This window comes from Centroberyx gerrardi, chromosome 19 (assembly GCF_048128805.1).
Source record: "Centroberyx gerrardi isolate f3 chromosome 19, fCenGer3.hap1.cur.20231027, whole genome shotgun sequence".
In the NCBI taxonomy this organism is placed as follows: Eukaryota; Metazoa; Chordata; class Actinopteri; order Beryciformes; family Berycidae; genus Centroberyx; species Centroberyx gerrardi.
Window position 1 is genome coordinate 23,357,780 of NC_136015.1, and position 19,973 is coordinate 23,377,752.

Below are 19,973 nucleotides of genomic sequence, written 5' to 3' on the forward strand. Positions count from 1 at the left end.
AGGTGTAGGCCTGCTGTAGGAAACCGCTGAAGGGTCCGATCTGCATTGGGTTACAGTTTGATATGGATTCAGTTTGTCTGTTTGATGTTTTCTGCCACAGGTGGTCCAACTGGATTTTCCAAACTCCACACATCTGGCACTTAGGGCAGAATACAGCAAACATTCATAAAACTAAAGGTAATCAGGTGCGCTTGCAGTTGAGAAGAAGACATTTGTGTATAAAATGCTAGATGGTGCTACACAGTTTTGTTCGACAAGGTGACCGATTGGCGCAGGGAAATATATATTTATAGCCTTATGCTAATCTCTCCTGCCATATGTTTGTTTCAAGTTTGAGTAAAATAAGTATTTTGTTGTGGAATTCCGGGGTTAGCCTTATGCTAGCAAGACGGTGTGATCGGACGGAGAAGGTTTCGATTGCGAAGTGTGTCAAATGAGATCTTGATCTAGTGCGTGTGCCGTTATGATGTCAAAGAGACCGTGCCTACGTAGGATGCTAGCTAGCAGGTGAGAAGCTTTCAGATGAGTGAGGGTGTATGAAAGATACGGTAGCACCTCCTGTGCGACTTAAGATATTTTTTTTATTATTTCTCTCCTTGTAAATGTGTAACCAAGAGCTATAGCTTTTTATCCATGACCGATTTACAGCCGAGCTGACACCAGCACTTACACTCCGATGTCAAGCACTTAGCTAGCGCTCAAGTAGCCAGTTGATCCATCCAACATTAGCTTTTAGCTTCAGGACATTGGACATCACTGGATTTTTAGCGGAGAGTCAAGAGCTACTGGCACAACGCTGTTGGTGTTGTCAGTGGGCCACAACGCCTGGGCCATCCCATAATAGTCTGGTCAGCTCCTGTGTTTGCCTGGAACTGCATCTGAGCCATAACTTACTTCAGCTGAAGAAAACAAAAAAAAAAAAAAGAGAACCTAAGTTTTTAACATGAAGTTGTCGTGTAGAGTTTGTCTGCCTTTCTTTGGAAAAAAAATCTAGATATATATCTCATATATATATTTGTGGAGGTGGGTAGCGTTAGAGAAAATTGTTGTTTAGCATCTTGATATTTGGGGATATTGTTTCTCATTCCAGTTCCATTACAATAAGATAAATGTTATCAGTGTTTTTAAAAAAAAACACAAATACTTGATTATCCCTCATATTCACTGACAACAGGGAATTTCTTTAAGTTCAACTTTTAGGCTTTGAACATTAGATTTACATTCTTTTAAAAGGAATACCTGTATTAAGCCAAGTTCCACAATTGTAGATGGAAACAGTTCAGTGCTTTGCTCATTACAATCAACAGCTTACAAGAATCTCAATGAAACCAGGTGAAGCGTGGACTAAATGTGACATGATGTGTGTGTGTGTGTGTTCACACCGCGAGCAACTCAACAAATCAGTCACCGGAAGTCCAAACATTTTCTATGACCCGAGAAACGTCAGCTGATGTTAACAGGCTTACGTTTCTTTGTTTGCCGACATGGAAAAAGTTGGCTGCAAGCAAACGTCTCGGGCGGCGGCGGCACCTATCAGCACCCAATCATGTACTAGCGTTGCTGTATGTCCCGCCTACCGCTGCAACACTACAGTAATCAATGAGCCATCTTACTGTAAAGACCCCATGAAACGGCATCTTTACTTCCTTGATAGGATGTTGGGGGCGGGACATAACGCCCCAACAGGGATCATTAAAAAGTGTAAACCAATGGGAGATCAGTTAGGGAGAGAAAGGCATTTTTATTTGACTGTTCTTAAATTGGTTGGACTTTGTATTTACGCCTCCTGGTGCAGCATGAGGTCACCATTAAAGATACTCTGGAAGTAAAGGTGATGGGAGTTCATTTCACGGGGGGCTTTAAATTGGTTGCTAGCAGTGTGAACACACACCGAGTTTCTTCTACGAAATGGGCCACCGATCTTCCCTCCTCTCCCCCCACCCCTTCTTCCTCATGTCTATCCATTGTGTTGATGCGTGTCTGCAATTGTAAAGCTGGTCTATTTTTAAAAAAAAAAAGATGAGTATCTGTGGATATATTTATTTCATCTCAAAAAAATAGCATATCTAAATATATATGATAGTATATTTCAAGACGCTAAGATCTATGTTATATAAGTTTGTCTACTAAATTTACGGTATTATCTCTATGAATATGTCTTTTTTGTCCGTTTGTCTGTCTCTCCTCGTCTCGAACCCCCCCGCCCGACCCCCCACCCCCCCAGCGAAAACAGAGACCAGTATGTAACTGTGTTTTTGCTCACTTAAGACCGACCATCCGCCACCATTAGCTATCTACTGTAGCTAACGATGAGATTCAACCGAGTGACAACATTGAGGGGCGTGCGAGTGTCTTATGACCGTGTCACTGTAGCAGTGGTGGTGTGTGTTTGTGTACCCAGAGGGGCCTTTATTTTTGGTTTGGGCTGTAGATTACCGACTAATTAAATCTTTTATGGATAAAGCAGCTTTTACCACACTCTCACTTGTCTGAGGGTCAGATTCTAGACCCTGTTTTGGGTTCAAATCGGACCCAGGAGTTTATACCGCAGTGTACAGCGAGTGAGGCGACCTCTTTGAAACACAATGTAGCGAGCAGCACAGGCTTTTTTTTGCATCTCTCAGTAGCTGAATTACTGTACAAAAACATGCACAGCTGCCCCTGCCAACCAACCTATACAGTATATACAAGGACTTTGATATACATACATACGGTGTGTTGTATCTGCCAAGCTGCTGTGCTGTAAAACAAAGGAGAAAAAAAGAACAATTTACAAAAAACACACTGTTTCTTTCTTCATTTTACAAAGGCGGTCAGCCAACATGGCAGATCTGTCCTGAGCAGGGCTAAAGCTGCTCTCTAGTCTGGTTTCCACTACAAGGCCAAACGGGGCCAAACCAGGGCTTTCTTTTGATAATCACTCCTCGACTTCAAACGGTAAAAGCCGGCACTGCAAAAACTGCCAAACTTACTTCGTTATTTCATCTTGTATCCAAACTTCTCAAGCTTATTTTAGGATTTCTTTTGTGTGAAATCATCTCACTGCACTGGCGGATAATTCTTTAACAAATCTGACTTTTTTTTTCAGGACATTTACTTGGTAAAAGTGAAATTGTCTTGGAGAAAGTTTCTTATTTCAAGATTTCCCTCATTGTTTTATGATGATTTCTTGAAAGAAGTCATATTGGTATGAATCAAGTGAAATTTACTGAAACCAGCAAGATTATCTGCCAGTGCAGTGAGATGATTTGACTAAAAATATCATGAAATAAGCTTGATAGGTCTGGAAACAAGATAAAATCACTTCTCATTCTCTCACAAATCATTTTTTGCAGTGTGACCGTATCCCCAAAAAACATAGTTAGTTTCTCCAATTTGTTGCCAGAAGGGGCCGAATTCCCAAATGAGCAACCATGTTCCTGTACACCTCATTAGGTAGAGCTTGGCGCTAATACTGCCAGGGTGAGGGGCCCCATGCTCCACTGGGGCCGCCTTTGCAAAAAAAAAATTATGCGCTATGGTACTTTAAGTCAATTTGGTCAAAGGCATCCACCCCAACTGCTGTATTTTATGTTAAAACAGTGTTTAAAATCAAACTGAAGGATGTTTCTGTCCCATAAGCCCTGGGAAGCCCCCGGGAAGCCCTGGGAAGCCCCGTTTCGGCCTGCAGTGGAAACACACACACACAGACCTACATGGTGTCTGCCTGTACACCACTCTGAACCATGTTTCAAGGCCTTGTACTATTACTGCTGTATTGATTGACTGTATGGGAGATGGCTGGTTGTGCCACACTCTATTGTCAGCACCTCACTCACTCACACACACACACACACACACAGACCCACACACACACACACACACACATATATATACAACAGGTAAGGGTGGTAAGACGCTACCACCCCTCTGCTTCAGCCACCACCTCCACCACTGGGGACGATGACAATACTGTGCTGTACTGCGAGCAGGACAGAAATAAAAAGATGATTTTAATAAGGAGCTGAAACGAGTCGTGGGCTTTTATTTTCGTCTGGTTGGGATTTGGCTTCACGGCGTGACGGAGGCGGGGTGAGCGGGTGGAGAGAGACAGGTGAGTGAGAAAGTGTGTGTTTGCACGTGTATTTGGGTGACATTTAAATTCATATGTAAGGCTTTTAGCTCACACTGTTATCCAGAGCAACAGAGAATAAGGGCGACTGATCCAGGAAACTTCGCACTTTGGCGCCCCCAGGTGGCAGCGACCGATAACTCGTTTGAATTTTTGAACATTTGAAGGACTTCATTACCCAGGAATCATCTACCGTGACGTCCCTAAACTAAATCTCTTCCTCTTCTGGTGGGTGTGGAGGTGGTGAAGAAGTTCAGCCGTCGTTGGTGAGTCGAGTCGCTCTCTCGACAGTTTTGTATTTTCACTCTCACATTCGTCACTTACTGCGCGCCGAGAAGATTTCCCGCCAGCGACCAGGCAGACAACCATGTAATGCACCATTTAATTTGGGCAAATAGAGCGAATCGACAGCGTCTCAATTAGTGGGGATGGGACGCTCTTCTGTTACAACCCAATTTGTGATTTAGGCTGATAAGACGGGTCGATTTTTACATAAAAATATTGCCTAATGCAGCTTTAAAATAGGAAGAAGTGCAATTAAGGGTCAAAGCCACAGCCACACCAAAACAACTATCACTGTCCCAAAACCATTTATATTGAATAGTTAAGTTCTAGGTAAAGAAATAATCGTGAGACCAAGTAAAAGATGGAAAAGAGCGAGAGAGAGAGAGAGAGAGAGAGAGAGAGATAAAATGAGGGAAAGAGAGAGTAAGTGACAGAAGAGGATGTGAGGGCAAGCTGGAGGTGGAAAGTAGAAGAAGAGAGAGACGGGGAGAGTGATAGAAAGAGGGCAACTTAAAAGAAAGTGTTCGAGAGAGAGAGGGAGGGAGGGATGGAGGGGAGGAGAGAAAGAAAGAAAGAGAGAGGAGAGTTCACTTCTAGTGCCGTCTGCAGGTCTAGATAGAGCCAGCTGTCATTTCCACATACAATGAGGGCCGCCTGTATTAGGAACACTGCAGACTGGATATATCCTGCACACACACACACACACACACACCCTACACACACTTCTTTCTTTCTTTCTCTCTCCACTCCAGCCACACAATCAGGCACACACACACACACCCTTCTTTCTTTCTTTCTGTCTCTCTGTTTCTTTCTTTCTCTCTGTCGTCTCTCTCTCTTTGACTCACACACACACACTCCAGCCACACAATCAGGCACACACACACACACACACACACACACACACACACTCTACCTCTCTCAACAGAAATTACCTTCCACTGGCTTTACGGTCCTATAATTAGAAGCCGGGTTCAGGAGTTCAGATGTGTTGACTTTAAATGGGCTTTTACCACGGACTATAAAAGGAGCTGCAGTGTATCTACGCTTTCATGGTGTGTGTGTGTGTGTGTGTGATGCTCTGTGCTCTATGATTGACACCTCTTAACGACACGTCTCCTTACATGCGTGTCTACACCCACAGCTCAGCGCCTCCCTGTATGGAAGCTGGTAAAATGCCAGGTTTACAGGTTATTAAGATGGAGGCTTCTGATTTCCCAGAAGCCCTCAGTGTCAGTGTCAGTGTCGGTGTCGGTGTTTACGAGACGGGCCAAGTGCCGCCGTTAAACTCCTTAATGGACGTGACTTGACAGCCATTTTGTATGTACACACGCAAATGTGATAAGTCTAAATCAACATTTGGCGTCACAGACTTACACACACACACACACACACACACACACACACACACACACACACACATACAGGCAAATACACACATGGCACTCAAATGTAATATTCCTTTATTTACCTTGACTGACAGCATTAAACTACACACACAAACTCATACGTGCATTTAATTTACCTTGATAAATTTGCATTACACACACACACACACTTACATGTAATATGCCTTAGTCAACCTTGCTTGAGAGCATTTTGAACCATATTCACACACACACACACACACACACACTATTCTTTAATAAAGCTTGTTTGAGTGTTTTGCTCTGCACACAAACGTAAAACACACACACACACCTACACATTATATCAGTATAAATATTAATCCACATTTACTGCCAGCATTTTGCAGCACAGACACATAAAAGCACACACACACACACACACACACTCATATTTCTTTATCAGCATTGCTTGAATTGGAACCACACATACACACACACTCCTAAATGCTATATTCTTTAATCAAGCAACAATTTGCACCCCACACACACACACACACACACACACACGCTTTATGCTTTACTCATGCTATAATCCTTAATAGTCCTGGCATGACAGCAATTTGCTTCACACACACTGATATGCAGACACACACACACACACACACACATGTAATAGTCCTTAATCAACCTTGTGCGACAGCATTACACCATACACAGTCACACTCATAAGGAGGGCATTTTTCCCATCAGCCACCAGTGCCAGGAGGGTCAGTTATCACCTAGACCAGTTAAAGTGAAGAATGATCAGATAGACACTGATACAGGAGGAGCACTCTGAGAATGAGATTCACACACACACACACACACACACACACACACACACACACCCTCTGATACATGAAATACCTCTCAAGGCAGCGTACATTAGCAGGCGTGTATGGATCAGATTTATGGGCCGTATCTCTGGGTCGTATTGATTTACTGCTGTGTGGGGGTGAGTTCAGGATCAGCGCTCTGAGGACACACACACACATGCACACACACACACACTTCTCCTGTATCTGTGTGTACAACAGTAGGAACACCTTCACTTAATCAGTAATCAGATTACATTATCGAGAGGGATTACGTGTCAGGTTACATTTCTCAGCAGGTAATTAATGATTAATGATGAGAGAATACCTGCGTCCAAAATATTAGGAACGCCTCCTTTATGTTGTGTTGCGCCCTTTTTTGCGCAATCCTGTGTCTCAGTTGTGTCGAGGCTTAAAGGTGCTATGTAGCATTTTGTGTTTCTCAAAATTAAGACTACATTTCCCATAAACCCCGTGATGCTGCTGCTCCACCCCTCCTCCCTGCGTTTGTTTTGAAGAACAAGAAGAAGGATAAGAGCCGATAACAGCCAATATACATTCTGACCAGGTAAACTGCTGAAGTGAAGTTACGCAGTTAGAATAGTGAAACTGGAATAAAGTTGTGTATCACTTTGCAAAGTAAAAACCTTCCTGTTTTGTGCCGTAAAGCGATCCAGCAGATGGAGAAACGATGGAGGATGCAGAGTAGAGGCTGATAGAGGCTGGTAGGCTTCTCGGTAAAGGTCTTGTTTGTTTACAGTAATTATACTAATGTCATGATTAATGTGGTAATGATTTATCGATGTTAAAATGCTACATGTAGCACCTTTTTCCTTTCTCCTTCCCTTCATCTGCATCTCCCCATCTAACATGTGAAATCAGTATAGGATCATAGCTTTCATGGCCTGGATTCACCTGGTCGGTCTGTTTGATGGAAAGATATTAATATTAATATTTTACATTATACTGTCAGTGTGTATCTAGATCTATATTTTTGCTTTGAACATGCTCATACACACTCATGATGCCTTTAACTGTGTGCCATACACACACAGTCATTGCCTCTACTTCTGCTACTCATGATCTGTGCAGTGCACGTACACACACACACACACACACACGCACACACACACTCCTCATGTTAGTGTTTTGTGCTTTCAACTCCATAACACACACACACACATTATCTGTCTGTGCTGTATACTCATGATCTGCGGTTGTTTCGTCTTCTTCTTCAGTCATTGCTTCTAGATCTATGCAGTGTATTGATGTCCACACACACACACACACACACACACACAGTACCACCCTCATCTGAGTCTAGTCAACTTCAGTGGTTTTCAGGCACGGTGGTCTGTTCTGATGCAACAACCTGACAGTCTTAGCACTGAGAGCCTGTGTGTGTGTGTGTGTGTGTGTGTGCGTCTATGAGACAGCATTTTTATGTCCTCTTACTGTGTGTGTGTGTGTGTGTGTGTGTGTTCATCTCTCCCTGTGTGCATGTGGGTCGTGCACGTATTTAAGAATGTGTATCTATACTGTGTGTGTGTGCATGTGTGTGTGTGTGTGTGAGTCTGCATCTCTCTCTCTCTGTCCTCTCCCTGTGTGTGTGTGTGTGTGTGTGTGTGTACCTCTCTCTCCCCTCTGTCTGTGTTTGTATGTGCACGCCCTTGACTTCCACACACACTCTATGCTGCGTGCCTGGAATGCAAGGCAAGGCATGATGGGAGGAGAAGAAACGAGATTGCTCCCCGTATCCAGGGGCAACGCAGGTAACAGGAGGATAAGCAGCGATGACTCGGAGGACGCCTCGGCAAAGCGCCTCCGCCGCGCTCCTTAAGCCCGCAGACACACAGCGAGACTTTTAACATCCTAACAGATTTTGAAAACACGTTGCATCACACACATAATGAAGGATTTCACAGACATTTTCCTCTCTCCGCTCTACAAATGCTCTCACTAGACGATTTGGCAAGGACGGGATAACAAGCGCTTAAAGGTGCAACGTGCTGCATTTTTAAACAGCGACGTATCAGTCAAATGAATCGTGATATCTTGGTTTAATGAGAGCATGGTGGAGACGATTGGTCGCCTCTGTCTCACACCAGTAGCATTAGGCTGGTTTGAGATGACGACCTGCATCTGGAAAATAGACGAGAGCAGCCGAGTGCAGTCAGGCGAGGAATCGACAAGCCGAACGCTCCCGACTGCACACTCGCTGCTCTTTTTCTTCTTCTTCAGTTTTGTTTAACGGCGGTTGATAAACAATTTAAAAGATGCATTACCACATTGCCACCCGCACTCACTGCTCTAACGACCCACACCTTCACGTTACTTATTTTTATTTTAATGTAGGCATTACAGGTGGCATTTATGGAAAATATGACACAGCGTTCTAATAAAATAATATACGGACTGCTCATGGAGTGAAATCTTGGAACAGATATAAAAACTGAAGTTTCTTCATGTCACTGTGGGTGTGTGATACTCGAGGCGAGGCGTTTCCCATCATCCTCGGAGCTGTGCAGTCGGCGGAGAGCAGCTGCAGCGCCTCGCTCCAAAAACTGCAGTCGGACAACTTTTCTAACCATCATGCAACGGACCAAGCAGTCGCTGGTCAAAACTGCGCAGGACTTGCTCATCTCAAACGAGCCTATTGTTAGAGCTAGTGTTTCTCTAAATGAAGACTACATTTCCCATCAGCCCCGTTGCTTCCTGCCCCCCCCCCTCCCCCCTCCCTGAAGAGGATCAACATGTTGGAAGTGATTTCTCCATCTTCCTTTCCCTCCTTCCACCATCTGCTGCCAGAAACTCTTTCAGCTTTAGCTCCGTTTGCTCTGGAAGAACAGAACCTCTTCCTGTTTTGTGCCGTAAAGCGATCCAGCAGATTTCCCTCCAGATCCACCAGGTGGAGAAACTATGGAGGATGCAGAGTAGAGGCTGATAGAGGCTGACAGGCTGACCGCTGATGCTCTGCTTTGTTTACAGTAATTATATTAATGTCTGAAAATGACTGTGGTGATGATTTATTGATGTTAAAATGCTTCACGCAGCACTTCTAATGATATAACTGAGGTCAAACTGCTGACTCCTGATGCGCCTCTGACCTCAGCTTGCCCCGCCTCACTGTAAACTCTGCTCTCATTGGCTGTTGGCAGTCTGTGATCCCCACACACCACAGGACTTGTTCAAGTCCCCCTGAACAGGACCCTGAACAAGATGTCGGGTTGTACATTTCAAACATGGTTAATATTATTGGGGCAGCTCAGGTCAGTCTGTGATTTGATTGGTGTGGTTAAGATTGAATCTGCAAACCCTAATAATCAATCAGACTTTATTAGTATAGCACTTTTCATACAAACAAATGTAAAACAAAGTGCTTCACAGACTAAAACTTGATAAGACACAATAAAACTAAGGAAACTTCACTACCAGAAAGTTTTTGCCGTCCATCCGTCCCGACCAAACCTCCGATCAGATTTCCCCTCTGATCGTCAGGACGGGCAAATCTGCTGTAAATCAGACCGATAATCCTCCAGTGTGTCTCCGGCCTAATGAAACGGAAATGCTTTCCCCTTCGTTTCCCCTCTCCTATTCCTCTTCTTCTCTGACGCAGAAGACAGTCGCTGCCGCCACCTCTTAGATGAAAAATGCATTTGAATTGTTTCATTCTGTCTTTCATCATCATCCCTTTTATTCCTCTATAGATCCAGATTTTATGCCCTTGTGGAAGCTCATTAGCTGGATTTATATGGGAGCAGAAAAACTGATTTGTGACCCAAGGTGAACCTGACCAGATCTTCTCCAGACTGATTGACAAAGACTGAACACACGTCACTGGATGTTACCCCTCTACACCGACTGCCTGTTAGTTTTAGGTCGCCTTCACACCTGGAAACAACACGTGTCTCATACTTGGACTGTGTCTAGATATGATTTAGCTGGATTATATTTACATCTGACATTTAAATGTGCCTCTGGCATACAGAGAAAAATTGGATTTCTCTTTCCCTCGCGGTAGTACAGATCTTTGTGCACGGCACTTCCTCTTGTGACATTTACATCCTGTATAATTTACATTAGCACCTTGTCTCACTTGTTCTCCACAAGTCCACAAGTATCCTGGTCATCCATTTTTCACAAATGTGTTACTGTCTGAGCTGCTGTTCACTCTGGTTTGGATACCTGGTGTCCAGCGCCAATGAATCTCAGTCTTTAGCACTTTTTTAGTTTGCATGGTGATTCACAGCGGTCTGGTCAAGCCTATCTACCACTGATTCACTGACGGAATTTCTCGCCCCGACCGATTGGTTGGTGTTAGTTGTCAGTTATCAAAATGTTTGACCAATCACAGTAGCAAAGCAGATTGATCTGGAAACGCCTCAGAGCAACAACAGTCTTGGCGGCGTTCACTTCCGAGCTTTAAAATAGCTGATTGTTCCTGTTTTTATTCATCCATTTTGGTCGTTGTCTCTGTAACGCTCGTCATAAGTAGGCTTGTCCCGCCTACATCGACCATCCAATCAGGTTTGTCGGACAGTATCTATCCCAATTAAGACCTCTATGAATCACCATGCAAATTCAAAAAGTGCTAAAGACTGTGACTCATGGGGGCTGGACACCAGGCAACTGGTCTGGATGATAATATCTTCAAAGCGTCTCGGTTGCCTTTTCACCTGGATTTGATGCCCCATTCAAACAATCCCTTCACCCAGGACACAGGGTCATATATTTGACTCTGCTAATTACTTCTAAAGGGGCAATAAGTAAGGCTTTTACTGCCCCATAGCACAAAATGGCCGTAATATATCTGTGGGAGGTTGATGGGGTTGTTGGTCAATAGCAGTGACTGAGGTGAATCCCAAATAGAAATAGAAATGAGATATTTCTGGCTTTCAACACTCACTTTGCAAGTTTTCAACACTGTTTTGGAAGAACCGCCACCCCCCCACATCGGGATTTCAAGACCCTCCCAGTCCAATAGATTACTTATCCATTTTACGGCTGGGCCAGGTCCGGTTCACAGCTTTTAATCCTGATGAAGCGCAGCGTGGGCCGAGGGTCTCAGACTGAGCCCTCCTGAAGTCTGATCTTCTCACTGCAGGCGGACGCAGAAAATCCCTTCTGATGTTCTTAATCAAACTTACTTGGCAGCATTTTCAACTATGATGACACACCGACACACACACACACACACACACACGCAGACATGATGTTTTTTAATGAAACTGGCTTGACCGCAACACTATAATCCTTAATAGACATTCACAGCATTTTTGGAGCTCCTTATGTTTAAAATGCCAAAATTATGCAACAGTTTTTAATGGAGAGTGCTGTGTCTATTAACTCATTTAAGGTCAAATAGATAGATAGATAGATAGATAGATAGATAGATAGATAGATAGATGGATGGATGGATGGATGGATGGATGATAGATAGATAGATAGATAGATAGATAGATAGATAGATAGATAGATAGACAGATAGATAGATAGATAGATAGATAGATAGATAGATAGATAGTTTTGAGTTTTATCACTAATTTCCCCCTGATCTAAAATAATTTCATTTCAAAGGAGCAGCAAACAGGTTTTTCCTCCTCATCTTATCACGCTCACCTTTTTCCTCACATAAACATTCAGTGTTTATGTTGTTCAGTTCATTCCCTGCAGCGGGCCTCGCCTTGCTTTCGTCACTGCCTCCGCTGACCGCCGCATGGTTCAAAAGTGCATCTGAAATGTATCTGAAACATTGGTGAGAGTCCTCTGTTTGTGTTTGTGTTGGTATTGCATCACGGCAAAGCGCCGGCTCCAGATATTAAATCTCATTTATCAAGCGAGATGCGCCGGATGTTTTGTCGGCTATTGTGTACAAAATAGCTCACAAAAGCGTTGTGGTCTTTATTCAAAAGTTCTGGGAATTGAGATTTGTGTAACTTTTATCAGTGTTCGAAAAGCTGGTGTATCTAAACAGGGAGGTTAGACTAGAAATGTTTTTGACAAAGATATGTTTTGTCAATTTTGGCTTTAATTAGAGAGTCTGTTTACGCTTCATATTCTGAGCCTAAAACAGTTTGTCTGTTTAATTAATGATGGTTCTAATTAGTAACTGATGCGATGTGAAAAAATAACTGTTCTGTTTCCGCTGCACATCGGGCTTCGCTGTTTTTTTATTAGTCCTGTTCTCTTTGCACAGCAGTCTGAAGTGTTGATGACGTGTACGCCTGTGAGCAGACATCCTACTGTGAATATTATTTTAGTCATCATGATTAAATGTTTGGCATCGCAGAGACACTCCATCTGTAATTTAACTTTATTTTTAATTACATCCTGTATTACCTTTTTAACTCTCTGTTCTCCAACCTACACCTACACTTCTTGCTGCTGTAACGACCCAATTCCAGAGATCAGTAAAGTTAATCTTTTATTATCTTATGTTATCTTATCCTACCTTTTTTTATTTTATCTTAACCTCTGCACGCAGCAGATCTAAACATAACCAGAGCCGTACAAATTATTCATGCTTTCCAATTCCAGCTCAAGGCGACTGCAATGCAGCACATTGATCCTGAAGATCACGCCGTTCATGTCAGATGTCTGCAGGCTCTGGGAAGCTGTGGGAAACTGAAAAGCCGAATTTTTTTTTCATGCCTTCAAAGTTTGGCAGACAGGAGTTTTGCTTATCTCCTCAGGGATGATTGGTTCAATCAGGCGACCAATCAAAAAAGAGAGGAGGCGGGTCAATTTGAAACAAGCGGGACCGTGACGGGCAGAGCTGCATTGTCAAAGACAGAGGTAAGTTAGCTAACACAAATGTTTTTTATTTCACAATTTATTAACTTTCCTGTTAAATAGAAAGAGACAAGTGCTCAGGTATAACTATGTAAACAAGTTAGCTGTTAGCTAGTAGCTGCTAACGTTAGCGGGTATGGTCTCGGCCACAGAGATCAGTTAGACAGCCAGCTACATACCGTATTTCCTCTAATAGTGGCCCGGGCCTTTATTTACCTCGACTGCAGAGGGTACCAGGCCTTTATTGGAAGCAGGCTTATATTAGAGACAGGCCTTTATTTCTAATTCCCTCTGTTTGATAAGTATATTTGCTCCTATTTTAGTACGAAGCCTCCTTGTTTTCTGATCTGCTTCTGTTACGGTACGTTAGGTAGACGTTTTTTTGTTACTGCGATGCATTACGATAATTACGGTAATCGATGACGGCACGCTCCAGAGACTTCCACCGGCCGAGCCGTCTTGTGGCACTTGTACGTTACGACAAACTACAGTTACAAACTACAGTTACAAACAGGCAGCAGGAGTTTACCGGTATCCACCGTTGTTTGCATGTAAGCTGAAGCTAACTGAAGCTAACTGAACCTGGGCGCCGATGTGTTCCCGGTGATCCGGCCGAGATTTCGGCGGGGGTCCGGGGCTCGGATCGGGAGGATCAATGCGGGCCGTGGGCGCGGTGGAGAGGCAGCGGCGGAGAGAGGAGACGGACACGGTCCAGCCATGTACTAGGTTTTGACCTAGTTTTTTCCCCCGGCCTGTATTTGAGGCCGGCCTTTATTTGTTCGTGTCGACCACGGCCCCGGCCATTATCGGAGACCCGGCTTTTAATTGACTACAGGCCACTATTAGAGGAAATATGGTATTCTTTGGTCACAGCATGTGTGCTAGCTAACGTTAGCTGGCTACATCGCATAGTTAGTTTTATTTAACTTGTTTTAGGCAGAAATAAACACTTTCACCTTGCTTTTCCCCCGGTGTGTAGGCAGTCTTGTCCTATCTGCCCCGAGCACAGTAGGCTATAAGACTCATGCCTGTTCTGGGGTCAGATTTATTTACAGTAGGCTATAAGACTCATGCCTGTTCTGGGGTCAGATTTATTTACAGTAGGCTATAAGACTCAGGCCTGTTCTGGGGTCAGATTTATTTACAGTAGGCTATAAGACTCATGCTTGTTCTGGGGGCAGATGGGGGTAGAATTATTTACAGTAGGTTATTTCCGGTCAGTTCCAAAAGCGCTTTTTGGAGAAAAAAAAAAGTTAATCATTCTAGGGCTGCAACTAACGATTATTTTCATTGTCGATTAATCTGTCGATTATTTTCTCGATTAATCGATTAGTTGTTTGGTCTATAAAATGTCAGAAAATGGTGAAAAATGTCGATCAGTGTTTCCCAAAGCCCAAGATGACGTCCTCAAATGTCTTGTTTTGTCCACAACCCAAAGATATTCAGTTTACTGTCATAGAGGAGTAAAGAAACCAGAAAATATTCACATTTAAGAAGCTGGAATCAGAGAATTTTGACTTATTTTTCTTAAAAAATTACTCAAACCATTGATCAAAATAGTTGGCGATTAATTTAATAGTTGACAACTAATCGATTAATCGATTAATCGTTGCAGCTCTAAATCATTCAGAAGTTCTGAAATATAGACGATTCAGCCTGTAAATGTTTTTATTTCGTCAACCAAGAAGTTAATTTACCTACAAGTATGTTTAAATGTTGTGCTATCAGTCATTTTGTAAAAAGTATGAGTCAAATTCTTAAAAAGGTGGATGTCTCATTCTGGAATAAATCTTCACCTCTTGTTGTTACAATGTTGACAAATGCAGAGCGAGGTTTTAGTATGGCTGCAGAGGAGGAGGAGGAGGGAGGAGTCCTTGGTAAGAGAGGAGTGGTAGTGAGGGAGGGGAGGAGAAGAGGAGGTGATTTTTCTTGGGCACACAATTTCCATGTCATGAAAATAGCACCAAAGTATCAGCAATTCCAGCAGAAATCATTGGAGGACACGGAATCTCTACTGGAATTGTGCCCACAAAAAAATATGTTCAAATTTAATATTTTACCATCATGTCCTCACCCTGCCCTGTTTGACACCAGAGCGATGCCATCACAGTCACAATAAAATATAACTTATGCGGTACAAATGGAAAATAAACTCTGCAGTGAGCGTTTCAGATGTACTTTGGAGGCACGAGAAACTTTGAACAGACAACTATGGCGTAAGGAAAAAACAGTTTGGACTAAAGTTGTTGGAGGTAGACAGAAGTTCATTGCCAGCTAATGGTGATGATGGGCATAAAAACCCTTAACAGTGATAGTGATGGTGGTAAATCTAGTGACAATGTTGTATTGTGTATTTCACTTTAATAGAAGCTCATAACATTGATGTGCCGGATCCCTGTTGCCTCCCGTCTCTTATAACTAGTTCAATTTTGCCTTAATTTGCCTTTTGGGTTTTCCCTTAAATATATTCAAATTATATTAAGTGATAAATTCAAACCTGAGAAGCCAGTTTTATGATTACATCATTACATCACCATTAAAAACGAACTCTGCCATGACTCTGCTGCCTCTTCCAGACTTCATTTCTTGCCATCGCCAGATTCACAGATGATATAACTTCTAAAGCACCGCTGGTAGTCACATAACTGAATATTGAAATTTGAAGTGAAGAGTTTTAATATTAAAAATATAAGTCATGAATTTTCCTAATGTCAGAAGGACAACCTGATTATCATGTCTCTCACTTCTCTGTTCCACGGCGGTTCTTAAACATCTTCAGCCCAAAGTCAGTTTCACCTTTCCAGTCGGCTGAACCTGCAGTCGGACACTGAGCAGCTCCACTGAGCAGCTGAGGGCCTTGCATCACTTTCTGCACACTGGAGTTTTAGCTCTACAAACATTTCTGGGAGTCAGAGCTGCTCTGGAGGCAGAAATAATCCCAGTGGTTGAGTTAAACTTTGGTGGGCAAAGCTAAAGAATCACAGTTTTTCTGGCTAAGAAACATTAGACTGAAGCCCAGTGAAAAAGACAAGAGGGAAGAGACGTCTGGCGCTCCTGCTGCTCACTGGAAAAAGTTACCAATGTTAGCTAGTTAGCCCAGCTGATCTTCTAAATTCAAACTAGCCATGCTAGCCTATAGCTAGATAAACTAGTTAGCTAGCTGCTGACATTCCAACATCAACACCATGAATGTCAAGGGCCAGCCCTATAAACGCGAATGTCTGTCACTCACTGACTGACTGACTGAGTGATGAAGTTACACCATTGGTCGGCCGTGGCACATCATAGGATCACAGAGCCAGAAATTTAAGTTTCGTTTTCTCCGCCATCTTGTTTCTCCGCTGAGATCGGGAGCCCGTTTCTCCAGCAGGCTGACCAATATCATGCATGTAAGCTGAAGCTAACTGAAGCTAAAGTAGAATCTATACAGTTATATCATATCGCCGTTTATTTCGATGCATATGCGCGAGCTCAGTCCACCTGACAGCGCTCTGTTCTGTCGGCGGAGAGAGAGACACAGACAAGCATGGAGGTTTCGGCGCTCCGAGGGTTTACTGCCGACGCTTCCCGGAGTTTCCCGGGGGCACGGTGCCGGCCGGTGCCGATAGCCGGGCGCCGATTTGTTCCCGGTGATCCGACCGAGATTTCGGCGGGGGTCCCGACGCCGATGCGTCACCGGGTGTCCGGCGAACGGCGTTTTCGGCACTGATGGGTACCGGTCCAGCCATATACAAGGTTTTGACCTAGTCTTGTTATTTGTATTTTGACCCGAGTTCCTTCCTTACCATTAAAGCAGCATTCCACTTAGTTTTAACATGGGGGTTATTCGGTACTTGACCGCCATGAAAACCAGAATAAGATTGATACAGCTGGGACCAGCCCCCAGGCGTCAGGTCTCAGCCTTGCTTCCAATTTGACATGGTGGCCAACGGTGGTACTGCAGCCTAAAATTCACCTGCGGCCCAAAAAGCTTTTTTCCCATAGACGGCCATTGTAAAAGACAGTCCTCTAAAACTGTTCAGAAGATACCTACAACACCACACAAGACCTTAAAACACTCTTTGAATTATGTATTTTTTAACCATGAAGGCCGATTTTTAAAAAAATCACTCAGAGCCGTATAAAACACTGTTTTTTGTGGGTGACGTCACCTCAGGGTACGAGCAAAGCACGCGCCTCTGAGCTCTGCATCGGGAACGAGCCTCCTGCTTCCGCTGCTGCTCCGTCTGTCAGCTGTGTTCCTACAGTCCAGCTTCGCTTTTATTAAAATATGAAGTATTTTACATGAGTAGCCCACCGGTATTTAATATGTACAGATAAGAACTGATCACCGAAAACGGAGGTTTGGGATTAGGTGTGTTTTCTGTGCTTGTTCATGTCACGGAGATGTAGACAGCAAGCTAACTATATTAGCCTTGTTTTTAGCCTACTTGACATGTATTCCACAGGTCTGTCTGGCGAACCCAACTAGTCATGCTATTCATCACTTTTGTATTTCGTTGTGAATTAATTTTATGTTCTTTTAATTTTTTTAAATAAACGATTTTAAATAACTTGACCTGTACGCGATTTCTAATTCAGTTTCATGACAGTATTGTATGGTGCTGTGTGGTTAACCTGCCTGCATGGTAGTGACTGAGTCTAGCTGCCAGTCAGAGTTGCGCTGTGTTTCTAAACAGAAGTGTGTGGCTGCTGTGTAGGGAAGTTGACTTAGCTTTGACAGACTAATGATAAACTCTTGACTGTATGATGACATCTTGTCAAACTACCACAGCAAAGTGCTACAGGGCCAAGGATACAGGGCCAACTCATGATTTTCATTACATGGTCCTTCTAAGTAACTCAAATAAAAATAGCAAGGAACTGAAGCTGCATTTAAATGTCAGAATGTAAAGTCAAATTCATCAAGCATGACATGGGTTTGATCTTGTGTACTTTAGTCCATTGGTTCTGCAGGCTGTATCCAGCAGACAGCTGCAGGTAGGACTGTGTGAACATCAGGCAACACAACATGCATACTCATGAAGTTGGTCTATGCTGTGCGGCTTCAGTCAAGCTTGGGAGAAATGTAAACATTATAAGATTGAATGAGCAGATATGCTTGGGGAAGCCTGCCTAGTAATAACAAAAGTGATGACATCTTTATCTTTAATATAAACTTAAGACAACTTCTCACAATGGAATAGTGACGTGTAAATTAGAGTTGCAAGCAAATGACTTCTATCAACTACTGGCTGAATACTTACTAATATGTATTAATATAAATATTAATGTAATTATATAATACATTTAATTAATATATAAATATAATTAATTATAATATTAATATAAATATTAATTGTATTAATATACATATGTATTAATATTATAATATTTTATATAATATTGACTGGTGAGTAATCAAAAGTTGACATCTAAAAAGTTTTAGATTTTAATTTTAGGAGATTCCTTCTCTCTGCTCGCCCCTCCCCCACCAAACCGTCCGTTCCACCCTCCCAGCTGCAGCTGCTCGCTCCCGACCTGCTCACTTGATGACGAGAGCGCGACTGGGCTCGCTAACTCGCTCGTGGGCGCGCTACTCCTGGCGGGAATACGTAAGCAGACACTACTGCGCATGACCCGTGGGCCGCACATCACGGACGTAAACCAGGAAGAGAAAATTTTTTTTGGCGTATGCGCTGGGTGAGCAGCTTACGTTCAAATGAATGGGCGGCCATTTTTCCGTTCATCCTCCAGTTAATATAGAACCTCCTTGGCTGGGACTCTCTGAAAAACTGTGGTTCTTTGGCTCCACCCACTGAGGTTTAACTCAACCAATCAGATTATTTCTGCCTCCAGAGCAGCTCTGCCTCTGAGAAATGTTTGTAGAACTGAAACTAGTCTGCTCACTTTCTCTGCCCACATTTTCTGAACATTTTTGAGACTATCATTTGGTTTTTTTTTGTCTGAACTATTTCATGCAGTGATTTACAGTACTGCATACTGGAAATGACTGTCAATATTTACTTCAATAGGAGCGATTGTAAAATATGATTGTCAATTTTGTCAAATACACTCAGAAAAAAAAAGACTTGCCTTGTGCCACTGTGGCTGTACTTGTCACTGACAATGTGTGCCGCTGAAAATAGATGAAAGGTACAATGCTGTATTTTTTTCTGGGAGTATACGAGTATGCTGTTATTTTGAGATCATACATCCAGCGTATTCCCGGCTAAGATATATTTATGTATTCTTTGCTATGATACGGTTTGGTGCCATGGCAAAGAATAAAACACGGAGAGTACATCCTGTTCTTTGTTTCTGTTGCTGCTAGACAAAGTGGAGCAGAAACCAGGCCAAGGTAGAGAGAGAGAGAGGGAGAGAGAGAGAGACAGGGAGAGAGAGAGAGAGAGAGAGAGTCACTGAGATAGATCGACAGAGAGCGACGGGAGAAAAGGGAATAACAGAAATAAAGAGACCAAGATAGACCCAGAGTTAGAGGGAAATGGGGAGAGATATTTTTGATAGATTGAGAGAAATGGCTGACAGACAGATAGGCTGGGGCAAAGTGAGAGGGAAGACAGGTGGAGAGAAAGGAAACGA